The sequence below is a fragment of the Hemiscyllium ocellatum genome, chromosome 12, assembly GCF_020745735.1.
Source record: "Hemiscyllium ocellatum isolate sHemOce1 chromosome 12, sHemOce1.pat.X.cur, whole genome shotgun sequence".
Lineage (NCBI taxonomy): Eukaryota > Metazoa > Chordata > Chondrichthyes > Orectolobiformes > Hemiscylliidae > Hemiscyllium > Hemiscyllium ocellatum.
In genome coordinates, this window is record NC_083412.1 from 66925483 (window position 1) to 66944518 (window position 19036).

The following is a 19036-nucleotide window of genomic DNA, read 5'->3' on the forward strand; positions in this document are numbered from 1 at the left end:
CCTTTTGGCTTTGAATTCTGACGTTTCAAAATAAAATAGAGAGAACTCCATTACTATCAGTTCTATTCAGCCTTTTACTTTAACTCACATCACAATCTTTGACATCCAATATTACTTTCTCAGAATATGTCCAAAATTTGACTAGTAGCATTTTCCCTTCAGTAAGTACATTGAAAACCATTACTGAAACAATTTTCATGTAGTTTCTTCCTTATGATCATTACTGTTTTGACAGTTATTGATATATTAGTTCTGTTTTATTGAACAGTTTCCAAGTTAATGGGAACCACCATACACTCCATGTCCAAGAACCCCCTCCTCCATACTTTCCAGCCCCAAAATGGATTTAATTTGAATGGTTTTTCAAATTAGATTCAAATTAGATTCAAAACAAAGCCAAACAATAAATTAGAATCCACTTTTAGGGCAATTTTTTTGCATAATAATATTAGTCCACTTTGTGTGCTTAGCAGCAAATAAATAATGCTAGTCGTTCCTTACACTTTCAAGCTTTCTTACTCTAGAAATTGAAGTCATCAAAAATCCCCAAAATCACAAGGGACTTTAGATTATCATGAACAGGGCTAACAACTATGTATCTCTTCAACCAATCACACTGAGTAACCTTCACAAAGCCATGCAAAACCAAAATCAGGAAGTGTCTATAAGAACATTTAATTCAACATCAGACAATGTATTGATAGCAAGGTAAACAGGGGTAAGAAATACAGGATTAAGAGGAACGTGGTGTATTTTTACAAATCCCTAAAAACAGTCAAAATTTGAAGTATGAGATTCAATAGGTACTTACAAAGGGAGAGGCTGAAATATCAGAAACACATTTTCAGAAAAGTTCATGTACACAATCATAATGGGTAAATATTACATTCCTTAAATATTAGTTCTCTTTAGGGTCACAGAGATATTTCAGCAGTAATTATAACTTAGCAGTTTCATTAAAAACAATTTCTATCTATCTCATTCAATATAATGCAACTTTAAGGTTCTTATAGTGAGACAGAGAGCATAAAACTGGACATTTATGTCAATCACGCTAATCCAAAAGACTGACATCTGCAGGGACATGCAGACACCAATTTCACAGTTGTAATGACAGCTAGCACTAACAGTTTTTACAACTGCAACATTCGGGCTAAGAAATCCACATCCATTTATGTTTTATGTTTCTACATAATCTTAACTCAATAACTAACAATGAACAAGTATTCCATCATTTGCCTTCCTCAAAGAAATCCCATTAAAACATAAGGCACCGCATCACACACTAGGTAACACAAAAGATTTGACCATCACTGTGTGATGCCCTGATCCTAAAGGACACTTTTTTAAATTTCTAACTTTCTAATAACTTAAAAATATTTAAAAATCAGAGTGCGTTATGCATCTCCGAAGTAATGTGCTGAGAAATGATCCCCACTATTCCTATCATCACGACAAAAATTAAAGGTTTTGAGAAGTACACAGAATTCCTCAATTTAACTGAACTTTACACCCAGGTTGGCAGACCAGGTTTCTATACCAAGTACGAATTACTATTCATTACTAATAGACCATCATCTCTACTGATAAACAATTACAAACCATCTGCATAAACTGCAAGTTAAATCTTGAACCCGCCCTTCCACCATCAAAAATTTCCCTTTACACTGATATAGGCAGGAGAGCTAAAACACAGGCGTTACAGGTGAAAGAGTGGGAAAGCAGTTGTTTTCCCACTTCACAGGATATGCTGAGATGATTCTTGGGCTGATTGGAATACTGCATCTTGATCTTCCTTCACCGGATGTTTTTACTTGTTTGCAGGAGACACAGGGTAACTGGTTTACACTTACAAAGGTCTCTTATTAGTTAAATATCACAGTTTACAGGAATTGCTGAATGAAAAATAAACTGCTTTTCTTCAGGCTTAAAGTCCTTTTTACAACAGAGAACAGACAGAACTGTCAGGACAGAATGTCTTCTCACTATTTCGTTCACAGCTCCAAGTTGTTCAGCTACCTGGAAGCCAATCACATAGCTGTTGGTAGGCAAAAGCTTTTATTGTCAATAACTGGACACAAGTCTACAGACCAATCAGCTACTTGATGCTGGCTGAATTTCCATTTGTACACTGCACTCAGCTCTAGCTCATCTTCAAACCAGCTACTACTGTTTGAACAAGCTACTCTGCAAACAGCAATTACAAAGTGTCAGGTTACTTCCTTTCAAAACTGCAATAATCCTTCAGCAATCTTTGGTACTTTAAACTTTTATTTTCCAATTTCAATCCACAATGTAAACTCCAGAAAAAATAAAGCAACAAAGGGCTTACTTCCGAAATGTCGATTCTCCTGCTTCTCAGGTGCTGCCTGACTGGCTGTGCTTGTTTAGCACTACACTCTTTGATCTCTAGCATCTGCAGTCCTCACTTTCTCCCAGTTGATTTTAACCCTACAGTGAAGCCTCTTCCAAGGATGCCTATCTTAAAGAAGTTCTCCTCCTCTCTCTCTACAAGGATCTCAGGTGAATCTCTCTCTCCATTCCTGATGAAGGACTTATGCCAAATGTCTATTCGCCTGTTCCTCAGATACTGCCTGACCTGCTGTGCTTTTCCAGCACCACACGCTCAACTCTGATGTCTAGCATCTGCAGTCCTCACTTTCTACCAGAAAAATAAAAGGACATGGTTTTTAAGAAGTGAAACATTTTTGACATTGTATTCATGAGAACACAAGGAACAGAATCTTCCAGGGGTCTGATGGCCGTGTGCCATGTGAGATGGTTGATAGAATTGAGCAACTAGTCTGGCAAAGTCAACCTTGATGTCAGGGTCAGTGACCAATGCCATTTGCAAGAGGTCGCTCAGGCTCATTTTACTCTCCCTTCATAAGGTCAGTAGTATTGCCTGGACAAGCGGTTTCAGAAATATAAGTGGTTTCCCCAGGTACAGTCCCATCAACTGCTCACACATGGAACTAGGAGAGTCCCATCATAAAACTACAAAATTCATCAACAGGAAGGAGTTTCATTTGATCGGTGATCACCATTACCACCTCCCAGAGGCATGAGTCCACTAATCTGACATCCTGCAGCACTTTCAAGTACTTTACAAATGTGAGGGTCCAGGAGCCTTTCAAGACTAGTTACTGTGGGACAACAGCCATTCACTGAGACACTGGGTGATGACACTGTTGCACAACGTCCTGACGAATGCAGAGAGTGCAGGTTTAATGCTGTCTATGCTTTGACCAGGAGAAAGTGAGGACTGCAGATGCTGGAGATCAGAGCTGAAAATGTGATGCTGGAAAAGCGCAGCAGGTCAGGCAGCATCCAAGGAGCAGGAGAATCAACATTTCGGGCATGATTCCTGAAGAAGGACTCATGACCGAAATGTCGATTCTCCTGATCCTTGGATGCTGCCTGACCCATTGCACTTTTCCAGCAACACATTTTCAGCTATGCTTTGACTAGGGTCATGGTAGAGCAGACGATAAGGGCTGCTAAAGATGCAATTCTTCTACTTGGACAGATCTGGGAAAGGGACCCTTCAGTATAGTCCAGATAGATTGTCTCACACCATCCTGGTATGCTGTGTCCCGCACAAATGGAGTTGGCAAGGAGGCAATGTCCTGAATGCTGAGAAACTTTGGTGGATATGACTGGGCCTCATGGTAAAACATGGTCCAAGAATTGTGGTTCAACCCTGACTTCATCTGAAAAAAAAAAGAGTGCAGCCCAGAAAATTCAAAAAAGTAGCTTTTAAAGCATTACCAATGATGCAGTTGATATGGACCAGACCAAACCTTTTCAAAATACATTAAAAATATAGCCTAGACCTCAACTTTTTCTTATTGTTAAAGGCAAGTGCAAGTTGTTACGTTGCAGATGTAATTCAATTGGTCAAACTACCAAGCTTGAAGCAATGCACACTTTATTCATACACAATAGTTAAAATACAAACAAAAGAAGAATTGGAATAACTGAACTCTATTGGAAATCTTAAAAAAATAGTACATTATTTAACTACTAAATAGCACCGAAAGAAAGAGAGAGATCTCAAGTGTTTTGCTGTCGGAGGGAAGGTTGTAAAACAGCTTCCATATCTCAACAGCTCCTGAAAACTAAACTAAAATCCTGGTTCCATGGCAGCTTGACCCCACCACTTCAGGCTGCTTCTCTTGTTCCAACTTAAAAAAAAACTAAGACCTAGCAAACTCTTTACTTTCTTGGCAGAAAACAGACCCCTCAGCCCTTCTGTCTCAACTTCTCTTCAGAGAGAAAAACACAGGAAAAATACACCTGTTAAAGCCATAGCACTACAACAAAGTAATGTGAAGAAATGCAAGTTCACTCTTCTTTACTAATACATTTAATGTTAGTATGACATGATATATTGAATTACATTTGTTTCATCTTCAAAGAACACACCAGCCAGCTACCATTCACTGTAATATTTGGGTATATTTTAAATTTGTTCTGGATCACTTGCAGCAAGCGGTCAGGCATTATTTCTACTATTGCCAATTGTGTACTGATCAAAAAAATAAATTCAACATAAAAAAAATTAAATTATCCAGTACAATGTCCATGCACTGAACAGTAAATTTTCTTCTAACTCTGCTGTTAAAAGTGATCAGTATATTGATACTAATCTTGAGGTCTTAGATGATCCACTTTCATTACCATTTTATTTACATAGCATTGCTAGTCTAACAGGTTTCTACCTTGCATCTCAATAAGTTCATTGTATTTTTAAAAGTCTATTATATACAGTAACAAAGATGCTGAGATGAGTCGAGGACTGCAATTAAATCTCAGAATTCTGCTGACATTGTGATGTGACGTCAATAATTTTAAAATATAATTAATTAAAAATGATTCAATCTGTTGTGGTAGAAGATAATTAAAAGAGGCAATTTCCTTCTAAGAATGTTATAAATGGAAACATTTTGTGAAAATAAACAATGCCTAATTGCAATCAAGACCACAAATGCACAGTAATAAGTATCAGACAGCAAGTTTCATTTTAATATTCAGGTGCAAATAGTGGTGACAAACCATGAACGCTTTGTCCTGATGGTTATGACTTCATCTCAACCCCTAGATGGGTTTACAATCTCTTTTACGCAACATATTACATTTACTGCTGCAAGTAGTTCATTATAATACCAGCAATTCAAATGAAATGATTTGCCTTCACAGCAACTCATCCTTAATTAGTCAGTAGCATTTCAATTCCCGTGTTGAATCAGTTTTTATACAACGTTGGTATCAATACGTAGCTGTTATTCAACAATATCTGGATCATAAAATATGGTGAACTGCTATCAAATTAAATCTCATTGTAAACCCAATTTGAAAAGTTTGTTCTAATTTGTAATCTTTTGCTCTCAGACGTATAACTACTTTCACAATTATCTAAAATATGACTGCTGTTTCTTGAATTCCATAATCCAAGTTAATACCTGGGGTTTTTATGGCCATAATTTCTTTTAAATAAACCAGAAACACGTGCTTAATATGGCCAAAGCCTTCAGCCGACTACAAGTGGCCAAGTTTCATGGATTAAACAATATACAGTCAAGCTGAATATAACATTTTATCCAAAGGCAATGAAACTAGACACAACCAAGCCTCCTCCAGCCAGGAGATGTGAATAGAAAGGTCCACTCCTCCTATTTCATACGTTGGATGTAAACAGAAATTATGAAGCTTGGAGACAATGAACTTAGGAAAATACACAAACATGTGCATTTCAAACAACTGCATGTGGAGGATGATGGAATTTTAACTGCAGAACTGAAGTAAGTGAAAAATAGCAGAACACAAAACTCAAGGTTAACTACAATATTTGCTACTGCTGACAGTACTGGAAGTCAAATAACCAGATTAAATCCTCACTCCTGAAGGACATCCAAAAGGGTGTGGGTGTGTGTGTGTGCACGTGCGTGCGTGCAAGTGAGAGCGAAAGAGAGAGAAATATACATTTCCAAAGACTCTCAACCTTCAGAGAAAAAAAATCTCCACCACTGTTTAAAATATGCATCACTTTATTTTAAACTGTGACCCCTAGTTCTAGATTCTCCCACCAGAGGAAACATCATTTCAACATCCACCTACTCAAGAACTCTTCACGATCGATTAAGTCACCTCTGACTCTTCTGAAGGATACAGTCCAGATTGTCCAGCCTTTCCTCATAAGGCAATTCACTCATTCCAGGCATTAGTTTGGCAAACCTTCTCTGAACTGCTTTAAGTGTGTTAACATCCTTTTCTAAGTACAGTGACCAGTACTATACTCCAAAAGATGTAGGGGAGCCAATTTTTAAAAATATCCTTGGAGGGGTTCATCACTGGCTAGGGTATCATTTATTGCCCATTGCTAGTTGACTTTGAGAAGGTGTTGGTCAACTGCCTTTTGGAATCTCTATAGTCCATTTGGTACATGGCCCACAGTGCCATTGTGGAGGGAGTTCCAGGACTTTGATCAAATGACACAGAAGGAACAGTAATATATTGTCTGAATGTTGAGTAGTTTGGAGGGAAATTTGCAAATGGTGGTATTCCATGTATTTTCCATTCTGGTTCTTCCCGATAGTTACTATCATGTGTTTGAATGATGCTGTCTCAGGAGCCTTGGTGAACTTCTGCAGTGCATCTGGGAGATGGTATATACTGCTGTCACTGAGCATGGATGGTGGAGAGAGTGAATGCTTATAGATGTGGTGCCAATCAAGCCGGCTTCTTTCTGCAGATCTGCCCTCAGCCCTTCCTACCCCATCTTCTTGAATGACCGTAGGGTTCCTCACTTTGCACCCACTATTGTGATTTTAATTAGCCTTTGTCGAGAATTCTGCTATGAGGTAATGAGTACCAAACCCCTGCCTCCTTTGACTGCTATCATGCAGCTTTTGTTTCTCACTGAAGTGCAACAGTAAAAGCACATTTACAGGATTGAAGGAAGAAGAAAACAGGTTTACAAATATTTGTCTGTGCAGTGGCAAAGGGGCAGTGCTTTGAAAACTTGTAATTTCAAATAAACCTGTTGGACTATAACCTGGTGTTGTGTGATTGTAGACCTAGAAAATTTACCGTAATATAGAAAATAGAAAACCTTCAGTTTGCATTGGGCTTCACTGGTACATTTCAGTAGACTGAAGAATAGAAATGTGAACAAGATAGTATTTTGCAAAGGCAAATGACTGAAATGTCAGGGGGTCATGCTTGCAGACTAAAGCAATGGTGTTCCACAGAGTAGTCATCAGATCTGCATTTCATCTTTCTATTGTACAGAAGACTCTATCATGAAAACTGACTATTATAAACGAAATTAAAAGTACACGTAAGTCACTGGTTCACTGGAAAGAATTGCTGGGCCATCAGGGAGGAGGTGAAAAAATAAGTGTTAAACTTCCTGTGATTGTGTCAGAATGGGTGAAGTATTAGGGGTGATAGAAATGGGCCAGGGTACTTAAAGGGAATGGTCCACGCAGAAAAAAATGATGGGCAAGATGAACAATACCCTTTTACTCTAATTTGCACAGATGTCGGAGATCTGTGCACAAGCAGCGATCTCTGAACCCAGACATCAATACATTGCACATCAGTGTTCGGCATGTGAAGGCCCTCTGACTGCATGAATGTGATGTGGAGAGAAGACTGGAGGTGCGGTGAAGGTGTATTTGGTTGTGGCATCCTGCTGGAGGTGGCAGAAATGGTAGAGGATGATTCTTTGAATAATAAGTCAGAACATAAACAGGATATAGTCCAACCTTGTCCACCCCAGGCCTACACTGGCACCTCCAAATTTAAATTTTCTATTTAGACACATTACAACACTTAGAAGGCTTCAGATCATGAATTCAATCTCTATTTGTTTCCCTTACCTGGCACCATGCTGCCCCATTTCCTCCAAACACCCAGTGTCTGATTTCCTTGATTTTGCTTTCAGAAAAATTGACATATATTCTGCCATGAACAGCTATGGTAGATCTATCCCTCTCTTCTCTACAACCATCGCAACTCCTTTTAAGTTTTGTTGTGACAGTATGATCTTTAATCTCCCTCACCTTCTAACCTTCCCTCCTGTTCTACTTATTGTTCTTCATTTTCTATACTATTAAACCCATTCACTTTTTTGTTCTGAAAAAAAAGCGTTAACTCTGTTTCTCTCCTCACAGATGCTACCAGACCCGCTGAGTTTCTCCAGGACTTGTTGTTTATATTCTGAAGATTGTATTGCTTATCTGGTCCCAGGTTAAAGGACACCTCCTTGTGACTGGAGGAGAACAGTAAACGTAGAGGATGTTGATCCAGTTGTTGTGGTCCACTTAGAATCGAGGATTTAGGCAGACTTGGAAATTATGGAACTCTGTTCTGATAGGAGATTTTGAAGAGTTCGGATCAAAACACAACCTCAAAAACAAAAGTCTCTAGTTGGTTAGCAGAGTATGTAAACTTGCATAGTATCCTTAAGATTAAAGAAATAAACACTCCACTCCAAAGTGTGACATGGGAAGGTGTTTTTTTTTAAATAATTCAGACAGATATCCGTAAATCTGTTTTCTTCTTCCTTCAATCCTGTAAATGTGCTTTTACTGTTGCACATCAGTGAGAAACAAAAGCTGCATGATAGCAATCAAAGCAGGCAGGGGTTTGATACTCATTACCTCATAACAGAATTTTTGACAAAGGCTAATTAAAATCACAATTGTTGTAGTTTCCAGTGGTCAATAATTACAAACTACAAATACCAAATAGCTATGAATAAAAAAATCCTAACTCTTTAAAGGAAAGATTAGTTGTCTTGCTAGTATGTAGGACACTGGCTCCATTAAAAATATGACAATGCACTCTTCACAGTTGGACAATTCCACACACTAGAACCACCTTGCATGATGACTATCTTTCATACACAGAAGGCAATGGTAGCTCAAATGTTCAAAACTATTTCTTAATAAAATAACCTCAACACATCAATGAAACAAAAACTTCCTCTCTAGGAGATGGTGTAATACCAGTAAATTATTGGAGCTTGAAGTCCAACACATGTGGAAATTATTACATATAAAAAAAGAGAGTTTCCTTCAGAGAAACACCTGGGAAACTCAAACCTATTAACATACATGAATTATGTCTGTATGAAATTCTTCCACTTACTATCTTTAAATAACAGATTAACATGAGCATAAAGGAACATCATACAACACTAACCACACATGCATACATACATGCACATACTTTACACAGATTGTTCTGCTTGCTTAGGAAAAAAAAAGTATTTATAATCACTCATACAACAGTTGTGTCGTCTGGCTTGATGCCAGAATACATTTCCGTAAAATAATGATTTCAAGTTATAGTGCATGTCCAGGATTCACCTTCACGAGTGAAATATATCGATTTGAAATTCAATTTATGAGGTATTAAAATTCAATTATCTGAGCATAGAAACAAATATATGGAGGAGCTATTTAAGATACTTATGAAACAAAAAATAAGTTTCTAATGCAGCACACATCAGCAGGATACAGACTGACAATGTACCAACTATATTAGTATGCATAAGCACAATACTTCAAGTTGAGATGCATAAACAGAAAGACTTATAAATCATTTTCTGAAGAAATATTGCAAGGTTTCTTGATGTAAACCACTTTGTGAAATGAACTGTCTTCAACATACTTGAATTTAAGTTGAATGAATCTCATTTGCACAATACCTGAATGTTTTAATTAAACTGAACTCAAGTACAATATTGCCAGCCAGTTCAATTCACTGCTTGTATAAAATAAGCCATACTGTATTCCTCTGCTTGAAATGAAAGCAAGTCCAATCTGGCCCACTGATGTTCAGTTGTGTTGTCAACTCAATCTCCTGGCATCAACATCTTGGGGTGACCATTGCCCAGAAGGTGAACTGGACCAACCAAAGAAATGCTGCAGCTATAGGAAGAGGCCAGAGGTGGACAATTCACTAGCAAGTAACTTGCCTCTTGTCTTATCATCACCTGTCCACTATCTGCGAGGCACAAATCAGACAGAGTTTCTGGTTCAATACACTTCATTTGCCTGAATGAGTGCAGCTCTAAGAAACAAGGTTAACACTACAAAACATCATGCTTGATTACCACCTTACACATGAACTCTCAGTGCCACTAGTGCAGAGTGACAGTAATGTATACCATTTACCTTTTTCTTACACCAGTGAATTGCACTGGAAATCACTAACTTGTATAACAATCTGATGGATTCTATAAAAAGTGTGCTGCAGTAACTCACCAAGACCTCTCCAACAGCACTTTCCAGACCTTTGACCTTTACCACCTAGAAGCTGTTGCATGGAATACCAACAGCTGCAAGTTGCCTTCCAAGTTCCACCATCCCAGGGCAGTCAATAAATATGGACCACCAGTGAAGCAAATGTCCCAAAAATAAGTAAAACTCAGATATTTGAAAAAATAACCTGGTCATGACGATATTCATCTGATTAATCTAAAACTTTTTTTGCATTATAATTCCAATTCATCATTTTGTTTATTACAAAACTGGTATTTTCTAACAGCATAATCAGAACTTAAGTTTGTCCAGCAGACCAATTTCACAATTCTCTAATTAATGGATATCTGTATCTGAATTCATAAAACTTCTCCATTTTGAACTGTGTGCAAATTGTTATTTCCAACTGTACTTCAAAAAACTTCCAAATTAACTAAAAAATATGGATGTAGCATAGCAAACCTTTCAATTAAAATATGCAATCTGTTTAGCTCAGAATTTGAAGTACTTTTCACTGTTTCAGCCACATTGGGAATCAAAGGTTCACTCTGAGCTGAATATCCATTCATTTCAACCCAATGTCAGTCGGTGAGAAAGAAAAAGTGAGTTGATTTAAGTGGTAGAGTGGAACACTTCTGCAGTGAATGGGCGTTCACTGCCAAAGTGCTCTCTACATAATTGATTCATTGTGCATTATGGATCCAATCCCAGAGTGAAGAAGCAACATCATCGAAAGATTCCAAGATCTTTTTTCTTGCATCTTACCTTTGCAATTTGAAAATCTAGACAGCACCTACCATCTGAAATGACACAGAAGTCTCTTGGCATTTTAAAAATCCAATATTTAAATCTCTTAAACATAACACATTTTCTAATTGTGCTTTAAAAAGCTTTTTGATTAATAGTAACTGTCACATAATGTAATGGTTCTGAAAAACAAAAAGTGCTGGAACTCTTAAACACAAACAGAAAATGCTGGAGAAACTCAGCTGGCAAAGTCAGATACTTGTTACCTCATACAGTAGAATTATATTTAACACTGACCCATGGTCACTGGGGGACTCAAAAACCTACTTCTCTCTCTACAAATGCTGCCAGAGCTGCTGAGTTTTCCTAGCACTTTCTGTTTGAGCTAAAGTTGAAGTTGCATTAGCTGCACCCAATCTGTTGACGTCACATACAGTCTGTGAGCAGAGACAGCAAATTTTACACTAGACTTTGTAGGGAGTAGTTGTAATCTTACAGCTTCCAAGAGTCCTGCTAATAATGTCTGATTTGTAATGTTGTACTTGGCGACATCACATAATAAACCATCTTGTTAACTAAGCATGTTATCTCTGTTGCAAAGATCTTATGAGGGTGTATCTTTTACCACTTATCTTGAGGTAAACCTTAAACAAACAATGGGCAATTAAGGACTGGTGGCAGCAAAATACCTTAAAACATCCCTTACATGACCAACTATCTTCATATTAATACACACAGACAAGGATGGCCATTAATTTGACTGGGCAGAAGCGTGTACTGCAGATGCTGGAGATTAGAGTGGTGCTGGAAAAGCACAGCAGGTCAGGCAACATCTGAGGAGCGGGAAAATCGACGTTTTGGGCTCCCAGCCTCAAATCCTGATGAGGGGATTTTGCCCAAAGCATCGGTTTTCCTGCTCCTCAGATGCTGCCTGACCTGCTGTGCTTTTCCAGCACCACATCAATTTGACTGGAACAATGTAACCATCTCAGGACAAGCTATCCAAAGAAATGCACAGAAATTCCTACAGGCCCAGTTTTCAATCCGGGATGCCATCAACAAGCACGTAGGAATAAACCCCATATACAAACCATACACAAAAGCAAAGAAAAACTGAAATGACAACACCCACTTTAACAGACCAGCGGAGTAGAACAACAACGCTTCACGGAAATCGCACCGATGAAATTACCTAGCACGACGACGAAACTTCATGATGACAACCCACCAGCTAGGTGAGTAAATCAGCAACCACAATCCTGACCATGAACTAGATACCTGCAGAGGTGCCAGATACCATAAAAAGGCACCCCGAGTGGTAACCAGTATATGGCATAATGAGCAGCAGGATGGATTTGAATCGTTTGCAGAGACCCCTGTCCCCACTGCAAGATGATGATTTGGAAATGAAAAGTTTTGAAACATGAGCTGACCACTTGAAGAGCATTACTGCTTAATAATAGTGAGCCAAAAGTAGACAAGCAGGAGGCTGGAAGAACACAGCAAGCCAGGCAGCATCAGGAGGTGGAGAAGTCAATGTTTCAGGTGCAACCCTTCTTCAGGGCTGGGGGTGAGTGTGGGGGGAGCTGCAGATAAAAGGGGGTGATGGAGGCAGGGTGGTGAAGACAGGTAGAGGATACTACCTGATTGGTCAATGGGAGGAATGGATCTGGTTGGTGGTAGGGAGCAGTGGAAGTGAGGGGGAGGGGCTGGGACTGGAGCTGGGGGTTGGGGAGGGAGGTTATTTGAAATTGGAGAACTGTGTTGAGTCCTCCATGCTGTAGGGTGCCCAGGCAGAAGTTAAAAGGTGTTGTTGCTCCAATAGGAGTTGTTGTTTGTCTTAGCAATGGAGGAGGCAAAGGATGGTCATGTCAGAAAGGGAGTGGTTGGGGGAATTGAAATGGGCGGTGACTGGGAGGTTCGGTCAGGCCCTCTGGACGCGGTTGTGATGTTTACATTCGGTCTCCCCAATGTACAGAACACCACATCGGGAACACCTGATGCAGTCAACTGGGTTGGAAGAGAGGCAGGTGAATCCCTGCAACCAGAAAAGATGCAAAACCTGCCAGTACATCACCCCTCACCTCCATCCAGAGCCCCAAACAGTCCTTCCAGGTAAGACAGAGGGTCACCTGCCCCTCCTACCACCTAGTTTACTGCATCAGATGCTCCCGATGTGGTCTTCTCTACACTGGGGAGACTGAATGTAAACGTAGGGTTTACACTCAGCTGGGTTGACAGGGGCCAACCAACCTCCCAGTCACCACCCATTTCAATTCCCCCAACACTCCCTTTCTGCCATGACCATCCTTGGCCTCCTCCATTGCCAAAACAAACCACAGCTCCTATTGGAGGAATGACACCTTATCTTCCGCCTGGGTACCCTGCAGCCCGGAGGACACAACACCGTGTTCTTCAATTTCAAATAACCTCCCTTCCCATCTCCCGTCTCCCTTCCCAGTCCCACCCCGCCACCAACCAGATTGATTCCTCCCATCGACCAACTAGGTCATACCCTCTACATGGTCTTCACTAACCCCGCCAAACCCTTTCTGTGCAGCTCCCTCCACACCCACCCCTAGTCCTGAAGACATCAGCTTCTGCACCTCGTGTTGCTGCCTGGCTTGCTGTGTTCTTCCAGCCTCCTGCCTGTCTACGAATAGCCAGCCAGCCAGCAACTGAAACATGGAGAGGCAAGGAGAGGGGAGAGGGAGAGGCAACCAGCAACAGGGTAAACTCAGCCTGATTTATGCCCTATTCTGTTTGAGTGGTTCTGCACAACATGATCTGGCCCAACTGTGAGAGCTTTTGCAACCAGATTTAAATGAGTTGTCTACATTCACATGGTCGCAATTGCTAAGCGTGCAAAGGATTCATTTTGAGTGCAATAGCTGTCCATGTCACTGATTGCCAGCTTATTTACCAACATACCACTCAAAGATGATACTGACATCTGTACTGTGTCACTTCAGCATAGAAATCTAGATGAGCCAGTGTCTGGATCTGTGTTTATCAAACTCATGAACTTCGCAACTTGTGCGGTTAAGTTCTTTTCAATGATACTACATGTTTCTCAAATAGATGACATTGCCCTGGGATCCCCCAATCATAAGAAAAGAACCAGAAGAGTAGGCCGTCCGGTTGACTTAGATCCTCTTACCCGTGCTCTCACCATATCCCATAATTCCTTTATTCAAAAAAAAAATCTACTCGAGCTTCGAAAATGTTTACGGAAATAGCATCAGCTACTTCACTGTGGAAGGGAATTCCATAATTCTGGGTGAAGAAGTTCCTTCTCAATTCAGTCCTAAACCTGCTCCCTCCAATCTTGAGGCCATGCCCTCTTGTCCTAGCTTCACCTGCAAGTGGAAACATTCTCTCGATTTCTATTTTATCCATTCCTATCATAATTGTAAATGGGATGGATCTTATAGAAACATTCTTCTGAATTCCAATGAATATAATCCCAATCTACTCTGTCTCTCTTCAAAGTCAACCCCTCAACTCCAGAATCAGCCGAGTGAACCAACTCTGCACTCCTTCTAGTGCCAGTACATCCTTTCTCAAGTAAGGAGACCAAAACTGCACACAGTATTCCAGGTGTGGCTTCACCAGCACCTTGTACAGCTGCAACATACCCTCTCTGCTATTAACTCAATCCCCTTAGCAATGAAGGACAAAATTCCACTTGCCCTCCTAATTACTTGTTGCATCTGTAGACCAACCTTCTGTGATTCATGCACAAGGACACCCAGACCCCTCTGCATCACAGCAAGCTGCAACTTTTTATCATTAGAGTAGAGTAATAAACCTTTTTACAGTTACTCCTACCAAAATATATGACTTCACATTCTTCTGAATTCCAATGAATATAATCCCAATCTACTCTGTCTCTCTTCAAAGTCAACCCAGATCTTTGCCCACTCATTCAATGTATCTATGTCCCTCTGCAAAGTCTCAGTCCTCTGCATACTTTGCTCTGCCACTCATCTTAGTGTCATCTGCAAACTCTGACACCCGACACATGGTCCCCAACTCCAAATCATCTGTGTAAGTTGTAAAGAATCGTGACCTCAACACCGATCCCTGAGGCACACCACTAGTCACTGATTGCCAGCCAGAGTATTGCTCATTTATTCTTATTCTTTGATTCCTGTCAGTCAACTAATCCTCTGACCATGCTAATACTTTACCCTTAACGCCATGCATCCTTATCTTAGGCAGCAGCCTCTTGCGTGGCACCTTCTCGAAGGCCTTTTGGAAATCTAGGTACACCCATCCACTAGGTCCCTGCTGTCCACCTTGCTGCTAATATCTTCATAGAATTTCAAAAGATTTGTGAAGCATGACCTGCCCTTCACAGACCCATGCTGTGTCTGCCCAAAAGGACAATTTCTATCGAGTTGCCTTGCTATTTCTTCCTTGATTATAAACTCAAGCATCTTCCTCACTACAGAGGTTAAGCTCGCTGATCTATAATTCCCCATCTTTTGTCTACCACCCTTTTTAAAAAGCAGTGGTGTCACATTTGCTGCTTTCCAATCTGGAGACTGCCCGAGAGTCCAGCAAATTTTGGAAAATTACTGCCAGTTCACTTGCCATTTCTCCTGCTATCTCTCTTAGTACCCTGGGATGCATTCCATCAGGGCCAGGAGACTTATCTATCCTTAGCTCCATTAGCTTGCCCAACACTACCTCTCCCATAATGATTGTTTCCAGGTCCTCACCTACCTTTCTTGTCAATTACTAGCATGTTATTAGTGTCCTCCACTGTGAAGACAGATACAAAATACCTGTTCAATGCCTCAGCCATTTTATCATATCTCCTGCCTGTTCTTTAGCCACTTTTTTTTGTTATATATATTTTTATAAAGTTTCGCTATCTGTCTTTATATTGTGCTAGTTTTTTCTCATGTTCTATCTTACTTTTCATGCGGTTTTAGGCCACTTTGTATGCCTTCTCTTTCAATTTGACAGTCTCCCTTATTCCCTTGGCAGATTTCCCCCTTTCTTACAGTCCTTCCTTTTCACTGGACTATACTTTTACTGAGCACTTTGAAAAATGGCTTTGAAAGTTCTCCACTGCTAGTCAATTGTCCCACCATAAAATCTTTGTTTCCTGTCTACTTTAGCCAACTCCTCCCTCATCCTATTGGAGTCTCCCTCGTTTAAGCACAGGACCTTGGTATTGGATTTATCTTCGCACTCTCCATCTGTATTCTAAATTCAACCATATTGTGATCACTCCTTCCAAGAGGATCCCGAACTATAAAGTCATTAATTATTCCTGTCTCATCACACAAGACCACATCTAAGATAACTTGCTCCCTCATTGGTTCCATTACAGAACGTTCAAGAAAACTACCACTGACACACAACAAACTCCTCTTCAAGGCTACCCTGACCGAGCTGGTTCGACCAATCTGTATGTAGATTAAAGTCCCCCATGATAATAGCCATATCATTTTTTCAGGCATTAGTTATTTCTTTGTTTCCTGCTCACCTCAATGTGATATGGTCGTTTGGTGGTCTGATGGTCTATAGACTACACCCATCAGTGACTTTTTCTTCCTCATTCAACCTTATTGCCATAGAACCTATATCTCTCAGCACTGCACTGATGTCGTCCTTGAATATCAGAGCTACACCACCTTCCTTACCTTCCTCTCTGTCCTTCCAAATAGTCTGGTACCCATGGATATTTAACTCTCAGTCATGACCATCCTGTAACCATGTCTCCGTAATGGCTACCAAATCATATTCATTTGCGATGATTTATGCTGTTAACTCATCAATCTTGTTATGAATGCTATGAGCATTCAGATAAAGTGCCTTTATGCTAGCTTTCTTACCCTAATGATTTCAAACATCTCTAATAATATCTCCTGAGTTACTGCTTGCTCGACTGTTGGTTACCATGAGAAAAGCACCTTTGATGGATTGATGTCCAATCTCCTACTCCTTGATGATTTCCGATAGGTCATAGATGACACATTTGCAATATTTAAATCCACAGCAGCAAATAATTTCTGTACTGATCTGAATAAACACCATGCGCTCACATTTATCAGTGAATTGGAGCAATCAAAAGACCACACTTTCCTGTTATAAAGATGTGGGTGTAGCGTACTGTATCTTTATGAGAGTTAAAAGCTAGAAGAACGACCTGACAGCACCAAGTGTTCTGAACGGATGCATTGTAGCATGTGGTCCAGCTACTGGAAGAGGTAGGGTAGCTGGTTGCCTGGAGACAAAAACAGATTTGAATTAGGCCGATCATTTTAAATAATACCTCGGAAAATACCAAATTCCAATCAAGTTTGAATTTAGTATATTGACAATCTTAAAAGCCAGTGACACAATCTGATGCTTTGGGGCTATAAGATTAAGACTGGGGAAAACTGAACAGTTGGGAAGAGAACTGCCATGCCACAAGCATGTAAAAACTGTCTGCTACAGGTACTTTTAAGAGAGCTACTTTTCAATCAGTAACCTGTAAAGCAGAAATCCCTAAGAAGGAGCAAAGATGATTCGAAGTCTGGCTGTTTTTGAAAAGTTGAATTTTGTTAAATCTTAATTGGGAGTTTTATTGGACTAGTATTATAGATGGGAAAATAAAAGTTGGCTCAAGGAAGGAGTTGTAAATAGTTATTAGTTAATTATTGTCTGTTATACTTTAAGAAATAAAGTTATTAATTTTTACTTTAAATAGTTCTTGGCCTCTTGGATTTTCAGAGGTTTAAAATTAAGCAGGAGGGTTTACCCCATGTCATAACGTTCCTCAATGCATTAGCTGAGATGTCCATCAATGAGTTCTCAACTACTGTCTACAAAAGCCTACATTCACTAGTCAATACATGCAGTGGATTACTACAAGCTATAAGATCAATTTTCTTGGCCACCTCAATGCATAGGACCCTAACCACGTGTTTACTGTGTAAGCTTGACACAGAAAAGGCATATCAAAACTATCCTGCCTAATAATAGATAACTTGATCAGGGTGTACTTGCTATATATTGTGAAACTTCATGGAAGAGCCAATGCCGACCAACTTTGATCCTCAGTCCAATCAACCTCCGAGTATCCTGGAACAAGAAGGTGTCTCAAAAATGTGAGTAACAGGTAAAGCTAGCTATCTGATGACGCTCCTTTGCATTAAATCCATGATTGTTTTTCTCCAGTAACAAGATGTTGCCGTCAAGCCAAAACAACATTGTGGCGACAACACAAATTGGTCATGTGATGTATCAGTTTTAATGCCAGTGTGATGCCAGGTATATCCAAATGACTGGTGCACTGTAACAAACATTAACTCCTTGACCATTTGCTTCTGCGCAACCATTCTGAGCTTGCAAGCCTCACAAAAGTCGATATGATTATTAGATACAATTCTGCTGTTGGAAATCATTCATTAAATAATCCACATTCTGCTAGGAGTTACACCAGAAATCTAATTTAATAGCTTCAGTCAGGCTCATAGTATAATGCATTTGCACAAGCTAGATGCTCCAACTATGCAACCCCCCCGACCCTGTTTTATGGAAGTAAAGGAATTGGTACATACACTGCACCTTTCTCATTTTAAAAAAAAGACAAAAGACTTTCGAGCATCGCCATGGCAACATGCTGACCAATCAGAATCTACCTGCCTGGTCTGAGAATTAAAAGGTGGACAGTTATCTTTGCTAGTTGCATCTCAATGCCATACATGGCCCAATCAGCACCTTCTTCTCATGCTGCACAAAGTATGTCCTTTTCTGCCCCCAAGTTTGCTTCTTGCATCCTAGTTGTAACAAGCGCTTTAACTTCTAGTCTCCTCCTCGCAATGCTAAAGACTGGCAAATAAAGAAAATATCATACAGTCAAACAAAATATATTTTGAATTTAAAACAGCATCAGTAAATACATGATTACAAAGCTAAAGGATCAGTAGATAAATTATGATACAGACTTAAAGCAACTTTACAGTAATAAGTTTTAAAAATTTTTGAAAAGAAGTGTAAGATATACT

The 19036-nt window shown here is 39.7% G+C and overlaps 1 protein-coding gene across 8 annotated transcripts in view; it reads right to left on the reverse strand.

Moving 5' to 3' along the window:
• The window catches only part of LOC132821100 (HMG box transcription factor BBX), a 199203-nt gene that overhangs the window by 107143 nt on the left and 73024 nt on the right, over nt 1–19036 (reverse strand). The window contains exon 5 of one of the 8 annotated variants that reach the window (XM_060833633.1): nt 17191–17268. The exons of the other annotated variants lie outside the window; for them this stretch is intronic. The gene's annotated coding sequence lies outside the window, so the exon portion shown is untranslated. The remainder of the gene's footprint in view (nt 1–17190; nt 17269–19036) is intronic. 8 annotated transcript variants of the gene reach the window in all.